We start from the raw sequence: 8,535 nt of genomic DNA, 5'->3' as shown, positions 1-8,535 counted from the left end.
ATAAAAACCACTTTTGATATTTTTCCCAAGATATTTATACTATAAATGATGTTACAAAAATTTATGGTGATTTATTTTAATTGTTTAATATTATTTCTTTAATTAATGACTATTTAAAGGAATAAAACAACGAAAAATAGAAAATTAACCTTCCAAGGTTGTAATTAATCGCACGACTTGTAAAATTTCAATACTTCAGAAAAAAGTGTAACCAATTAATATAAAATCCAATACTAAAACATAAATCGGCATTTCCCTATATGTAGAGTTTAGCATATTAGTATTAGATATCGACATGGAAACTCACTAGTGTGTGTGTGTTTGATGTCGTAGGATCCCGGTAGTAAGACGTTGGTGCATCCCGAAGTACCACTTGTGCCTACACGAAACATCGTGAGTATTCACGCACTCCCCTATTTCAGTTTTTATGTTTTGGGGTGGAAAAGCATGTCCAGAAAAACTATTGTTTGCATGTTGTATTTAAATTCATTATTATCAAACATGATTGCTATTGTATTGCTATGTTTCTTTATGTATGTCTATGCAACACGGAACATGAGAACTTATTGTACTAAGGCCCTTCCCTTATCTCTAACCATTAAATCTTTGAGCCAATGGTCATTATGGATAGCGCTATTTGGAATTGACAACTCATCACTCGCCCGAATCGCTGGAGTGCACGATTCCATATTCATCTATGGAACTATAAGCATAGATCTCGATAGGGCTTCAGTCATAGGCTTGGTTGAGACTCATTGTTTGCTCATACACATACAAACTCGTTTCTCGTTTTAACAATAAACTTGTATTCATTAATAGCAATCAACTTGTTTATCATTGAAGCAATGTACTTGTATTTACGAAAAGCCTTATTTTACGCTCGATTTTATAAACTTGTGAACTCACCAACTATTTTCATAGTTGACGCTCGTTTTACATGCTTTTTCAGGAAATAATTAGTAAGTGGATGTAGAGATTCATCATCATAGAGCATGCTGCATCGTGTTGAAGCTATTATGAAGTTATATTTTGAACAATGTTATTTTGAAAAACTTGTATTTTGTTACTTTTGAAGCTATGGGTTGTAAACTTTAAATAATGCTATGGTGATGTATGTTTATCTTTTGTAATGAAACCGTTATCGCTGTCATACCTTGCGTTTCCGCTTTAGCGGGGTGTGACATAACCCAATTTTATGATTTTTGTACATTTAAGTGTATTAAATCTTGGAAAAATAGAAGAAAAACAGCATACAAAAGACACTGATGAGATTTATAAACTCTTTGATCGATTAGATCTTTGTAACAGGTAGATAATAAACGTAAAACAATGAAACAATACACAAGTATGGATCTGAATAAGTCGAATGATTAAAACGTTCAATCCTCAGCAGAGCTTGATTAAGAACTTCCGCTGTAGAGGATTTTAGGGTTACAAAAGAGATCTTCTAAATCACACGTAAAAACGATCTATCAGTTATAGAAAAAGATGCATGCAAGTATCTATTAATACACAAACCCTAACAAACAAGTCACGGATGTGCAGGCCCATACCGAATACAAAATGGGGTTAAGAGATGAGCCCAAGATGCAACACCAAATACTCAACAATCTCCCCCTTTGCGTCTATAGGGGCGAGACATCACTCCAGCTTGCTTACTCCTGCGGCACTGGCTTTCTTCATAGTTTTCAATAAGCAGGGAATTATAGCAAGAAGTGTTTATCGGAAGTGAATGTACCAATTGATCATATCATTGAAGTATTTTTTATCACTCTCCGAGTTCTGTTTGCATCGATTGATGATACCCAGAACATGCTCCAAGCAGGAAGTGGTGTAAAGATGTTTGTCAGCCAAAGCAAATAAGCATTTCTGACCTTCTGCCCTGGTGAACATGACCGAGTTTTGTTTTGGATCAATATTTCCCATCTGCATTCTGTTTAAATCACTTGCAGAACCGACTGGAGTGATAGTGGGCTTCTTCCTGAGAACATTTGCAACTTCTTGATCCAACTTAGCAACCTAAAAAATATAACACACCAACATTCTCTTGAAATGATCTATGATCGGACCATATTCCACTTCGCTAACAAGAAGAATGTTGTGCAAGATTATCCAGTCATGAGGGTTTAAGTTGGGAAGATCAGCTAGAGAGATGGATGCTCGGTTTTGTCCGATCCCCTTAAGACCTTGAATCTGACATTTGTGAAGTTACCATCCCGAACAGGTTTGAGAACCCGAACGTTGATGATCTTCTGTGCGCTCCACGTCTGATACTGAGGTTGAGTTGTCCTCATATAAAAGTCTACAAGCTCCCTATCAACCTTCGGGTGAGGATGAGGAACTTCAGCTATGTGGGCGAATGCATGGAAGATAAAAGCTTTTCGGGTTAGGGGCACGTCAAATTGGGAATCCACCGAATTAACCCAGTCCAAGGAGATCACTGGTTCTAGCCAAAGAGTGCAGGGGGACTCGATAGCTTCTTTGACAAGCTCTTCAAGAGTCCAAGGAGGAAATAGAGTTTTTCTACTTTCAAGGAGATCATGAGCCTCCTTTATCTTCCTCTCCTTGGCTTCAGCCTCTCTGGCAATGCGAGCATTTTCATCAAGCTCCTTCTCTCTGGCCTGTTTCCTCAGTAGGCTGGTAATCGGTTCTTGATCCTCACTTTCATCATTGTCATCGATGATTTGTTTGTCTTTGCTTTGAGCACTCAAACCTAATGCAGGAACAGTTGTTGGTTTGGGTGCTTTCGGAGGAACTAGTGATGAAACTGGGAGTGATTGAGCTTTGGAAATTAGAAGGGGTTTTGATTGAGCTGTGGGCGTCCCTTCTCCCCCTTGTTTCGGATGTTCCTCCTGCTCAGGAATCCCTTCAATGCGGCTAAGCAAGGCAAGGGCAGGAGCGAGCTTCTCGGTAAGAGTGCGCCTCACCGAGTAGTTAAGAATCGGATCATGGGCTTCGATGATGTTGGATAGAGCCCCATGAACATCCGAAACACAACTCCTAACCATAGCTTTCTCAGACCAAAGAGAATCGATCTCCTTCTCGGCTTGGGAGAGCTAATGAGTTGCAAGATTAAGCTCAGAAGATTTACGAGCAAGCTCATCCTTTGTAGTAGACTCGGCGACAAGAGTTGCTTGAAAGGTGAGAAGACGATCCGCAACCGAGGACTGAAAAGACTGATTGTCTTCTTTGAGGTTCTGATGGAAGCTGGCAAAGTGGTCTTTTTCTATTTCGAGAGATGGACCAAGTTCTCCACAACAGTGCGAATCTTCTTGGTATTGGTTTCGGATGCCGCCTGCAAAGACTCCAGCCATATCTGAGCATCTTGAAATAGTTTTTCGACTTTTTCGGTCGCCGCAGCACTAGCCTTTGTAGATCTGTCAATAGCAGCAACAGCTGAGCTAATGGAGGCTTCATGTGCTTTGGTGAGAGAATCCACCATCCCCTAAATGGCAGCCTCAGAAATGTGAGATTTTGAGGTAGAGGAAGAAGCCACAAGATTATCAATCTTCTCGTGGAGTTCCTTGATGAGATTTTTGGTAACTGGAGCATCATCATCATCATCACTTTGGACTTGGTAGGGGCTGTAGTAGATGGAATAAAAGATCATATCATCCCCTCCCAAAAAGGTTTCGGTTTCAGCAGAGGGAGTGGGAGATAAAGGTGTGGTGGATGGTTCGGTAGTGGAAGTGGGTTCAGGTACGGAAGTAGGTTCGGGTTGTGAAGTTCGAACCCCCGTATCAGATACGTTGGTTGGAATCTCACTGGTGGTGGTTTTGGTGGCTTCAGTGAATATTGGTAGTGGTTTGGAAATAGTTGTGGGTGGAATGGTAGTGGAGGTAGTTATGGGGGGAATAGAAATAGGGTTAGATATGGAGGGAATGGAAATGGAGGAGGTTATGGTGGGAATGGAGGGTATGGGGATAGGAGAAGGAGAAGGAGGTTTTGATGAAACTGGTACCTCATGAGCAGGCGAGTGAGGTGGAGTATCTCCTCTAGCTGACTCGTCTGAGTCAGATTGGTTATCCTATGAATCGCTAAATGAAGAAGAGAGAATAAGTTTCCTCTTCGGCTGAGTTTTCTTCTTCTTCACTGGGGGGGAAAGGTCCGTCTTTGAGGGTTTTCGCTTCTTAGGAGAAGGACCCTTTGCTCCCATTGCTGCTTTCTTAATCTTCCCTTTCTCGTGTTTCTTCCCTCTAGCAGCTGGTTTATCTGCATCATTGATGGACTGAACCATTTCCATAGAAAGTTCTCGTGGGCCCGAAGGACGAAATTCCTTGTAGGCCTTCATGATAACACTCTCCTTGGACACACCAGCGGACATGAAATCCAGAATGGATCCGACGAAGGAGAACTTGGTTGGATCAGTGACGATGATCTTGGTGGTGTGGAAAACACTGATGGAGGAGAGGAGGGAATCGGCAATAGTAGGAACATGAAGCTTATCCATTGCCCACTTGGTGATCAGTGCCCAAAATCTGGCATAGGACACTTCAGTATGGCGAGAGGAGAAGGCAAGGCTCTGAATGAGTTGTTGCCAGAGAATCGAGCCGTAGTTGAGGTTTATGCCATTGTATAGACCATAGAGAATGGTCAAGAATAATTTACTGGCCCCATCGGAACCATAACTTCGCTCAGATAGCCCCTTGAACAGAATGGTGAAGAAGCCATTCCATGGAGGAGGAAGACACAACTTTTTGAACTTGGTAACAGTCGTGAGTATTTCTGTGTAGCCCATGTTGTAGAACATCGAGAATAACTGTCCCACAGTTATGGATTCGGGATTAACCCTAGATTCATCAGGTTCAAACCCTAGGAGCCAGCAGAATCGTTGCTTGGAGGTGGAGGTCTTGTGAGAAAGGAGGGCGAAGTAGATTCAATCCACTGATTTATCATAATGAGCAGTGGAGAAGACCTGGGAAAGACATACCATGGGTACAATCTCGACCTTCGAAAGGGCTAGAACCAGTGGAGAGTATTTGAGACACTCCACCATGGGATACATATAATTCTCGTAGACTTTAGGGTTTAGATCGATGACCAGGATTTGTTAAGTGCGAATGGGAAGAATGTTGGTGCGAGAAGAGGTTTCCTGAACTGAGGAAGAGTCCGCCATTGTTGAATGTAATGTTGAAGATGATGAACAGTAGAGAATAAATCGCCTGATTTTGCTCGTTTAATTTTTGATTGCTGTAAATGTGGAATGAATCAGGAGTGTTGTTTTTATACTGTGGGTAGAGGAGAGAGAAGAATCATCCCCCAAATCTTCTTGATACACGAAACGGTTTCGGATGTGACAGAATCGCGACGGTTGGCAACCCCGATGATTACGCATGAGAGAGAAAAATTGTTTTGTATTGCACGTGTGCCCGTCAACTCACTATTGAAGCCGTTACTCTGTCGGCTGAGTTAGCACCTTATATAGTTAAATAGTTGTCATCCAAACAAAAGATAATGATGGAACCGAAGTAGACTGTTGGAAAATCAAAGATTTCCGTGCATAGAGTGTCAAAGATAAGGAAATAAAGCGATATTTATGTGGGAATTTGTGATGTCAATATAGACATAAAACAATTGATCCCGGGCACAAATCACTTTCTTTAAAGTCAAGAGAGACCTTAAAGTGTCTGTATGGATTCCCGTTGGATTACAATCAATCACTTGTTAAGAAGTGCTGAAAGGCATCTTTGGATAAGGCTTAAAAGGGTGGCTTTCGCTTCAGTTTAGAATCCCGAACTTTGACATAAGACCGAGACTAAATAAAGTACCTGTGAGACCGATGTGGTATGTTGAACAAGTAGGTTGGAATATGTATATAGTGACTCATTGAAGATGTGTGTTTCTGAAATCTCAAAAAAAAAAAAAACACTGGATTCTAAGGGAAGAAATGTTATGGTAAATAACAATTTCATAAGAATCTCACAACAGAAAGAGATTTCATGTTTACCGTCAATTCATGTTAGGTATTGAATTTAGGGTTTCACTTATGAAATTGTGTAACCATAAACCTCAGTGTTTATTTCTGAGAGTCTCAAGGGTTACGATATGGGATCGAAATATGATGGAGAAAAATATTGAGGTGGTGTAAAGAAACTAAAGTACCTCTACTGAAAATGGTGACAAAGCAGTAAACTCTTAACCCATATGAGAAAAGAGTAAGGTAGCTCAGGATTAGAATAAATGTAGCAGCCTTATTGGGAAGACAAGGTTTGTATATACCTAGTCATTAAGGCTTTATTCAAAATCAGTTGAGGCTTTAGACTATATGCAGCAGCATGCTTCTAGGGACGCTTAACTAGTTAGTATAAAGTGTGAGAACGAAACATGTCCATCGATATTTAAACAAGAATCAAAGAAAAAGAAAGAAAATATTTTTGGAGATTTTAAGTTTTTGAAAAGAGAAAAACCAAATAAAACAAAATAAAAAAAATTTGAACCGAACCCGAAATGGACCGAATGCTCGGTTCATTTCGGTTCCTAAAAAAAATATTTTTGGATTTTTGGAAAACAACAGTACAAAAGTATATAACCATAGACAACACCTTTTTTTTAGATTGAGCGAAAATATGTGCAATGGGACCGAACCCGAAGTAGACCGAGCGTTCGGTTCATTTCAGTTCCCATGTGAACCGAACCAGAAATAGACCGAGCGTTCGGTTCATTTCGCTTCCAACTTTTAACTTTGAGATGGTGTTTTTGGTAGCGACTCTGATTCCATCATTCCTAGGCCTTGAAGTATTTTATTGAAACTTACTTAAGGTAGGGCTTTGGTGAAAATATCGGCCAGTTGATCAGTGGTTCGAACAAAGAGAATTTTGACATTTCCATCCTCCACATGATCGTTAATGAAGTGATACCTCAGTGCTATATGCTTGGTCTTAGAGTGTTGCACTGGGTTATGACAGATCCTAATTGCACTTTCTGAATCGCAATATAGTGGGATCTTTTTCATGTTGAGTCCATAATCTTGGAGCTGGCTTTGGATCCAAATGACTTGAGATGTACAAGAGGTGGCTGCGATGTACTCTGCTTCGGCTGTAGAAAGAGAAACGCAGGTTTGTATCTTCGACTGCCAGCTGACCAACTTCCGATCAAGGAATTGGCAACCTCCTATGGTGCTTTTCCTGTCTAAACCACATCCTCCAAGGTCTGCATCTGAGAAGGCTTGAACGAAGAAGCCTGAGTTTGATGGATACCATTGTTGGGTTATGAGCATTCTAACACTCCTAAGTGTACATGCAACCCTAAATACCTTGGATCTATGTTTTCTCAATTATACATGCAAATATGAACATCCAAGGTATTATCCTAATCTAACATACAAAACTATCAATATAACAAGATAGAATACATACCTCTTTGATGTAGAATGTCTTCATGAAGCTTGAGTGCCTAGTGCCCCAAGTATGACACCTCAAATGGTTCACACAACACCAAATACACTTGGAATAACTTGAGAGAATTCTACACTTCATGAAAATCGGCTAGCCCTCTCTAGAATAATACTAGTGCCGATTTTGTCAAGAATAATATCTTTATATAGTGTTACAATTAGGGCAAACCCTAATTGTCATGACTTTCCATTTCCTTGGATCCATGGGTTCAAATACACCATGGAGCATCCATGGACCATCCTATGGGTTTTAGCCCAACTTGATTATCCATGGAGCATTAGCCCACTATACAAGTATGGATGATTTGTACAATCAACCCATATATTTAATTAGTCTTCTTTTGATCACTTAATTAATCCTAGATTAATTCTTGATCAATACTAATTAAATAATCTTATTATTCTTATTATTAATATACTAGAACTTATAATATATTAATAACCATAAGTGTCTTATTTCTCTCATTATAGTCTATCCAAGTGCATGATGCCATGCAATCCAAATGGACCATGCCGGGTCGGGTCAAGTCTTACCAATTATAGTTATGGACTTAGACATTAATCCAACAGTCTCCCACTTGGATAAGTCTAAAATTATTATTGCGTATGACTTCAGGAACCAACTGGCAATCGTATCTCTCAAAAGCTTCTGTCGAACTCTGACCTTGTCGATAAATGCTGACCTTTGTCAATGACTTGTCCATTAGATAAGGGATCATATATTCCTCCATTCTAGATATCATATAGACTGAGACGTGGATTATAATCATTCTCCCTGTCCATTTGTTGTTTCCCGATTTCCGATTTATGACGACTGACTAATTGAACAAATCAAATCAGTCCTGGCCCGGCCGAGCACTTCCATTTGTCATCATCAAATCATCGAGGGGCCCACAGATATCGCTTTTATCCCGAAGGTAAAAGGAATGGATAAACTTCGACTCATATGGCTTGTTCTACTACTTGATGAATCATACACAAAGGCACGTTTTATAGCACCGAGTTACCAAATGCGGTTTCGTGCAATCAATGTACAACCAACTCATAGTAACAACTCATATCTCTAGGTTTGAAGAATATAAGATATTATCGTCTCATGATCACTCGTGATAAAATCCATGAAGTGATTCCAATGAGCGCGG

This window comes from Lactuca saligna, chromosome 6, assembly GCF_052625555.1.
Source record: "Lactuca saligna cultivar CGN05327 chromosome 6, ASM5262555v1, whole genome shotgun sequence".
NCBI classification, from domain to species: Eukaryota; Viridiplantae; Streptophyta; class Magnoliopsida; order Asterales; family Asteraceae; genus Lactuca; species Lactuca saligna.
The sequence above is the reverse complement of the archived record's forward strand: the minus strand, read 5'-3'. Positions refer to the sequence as shown.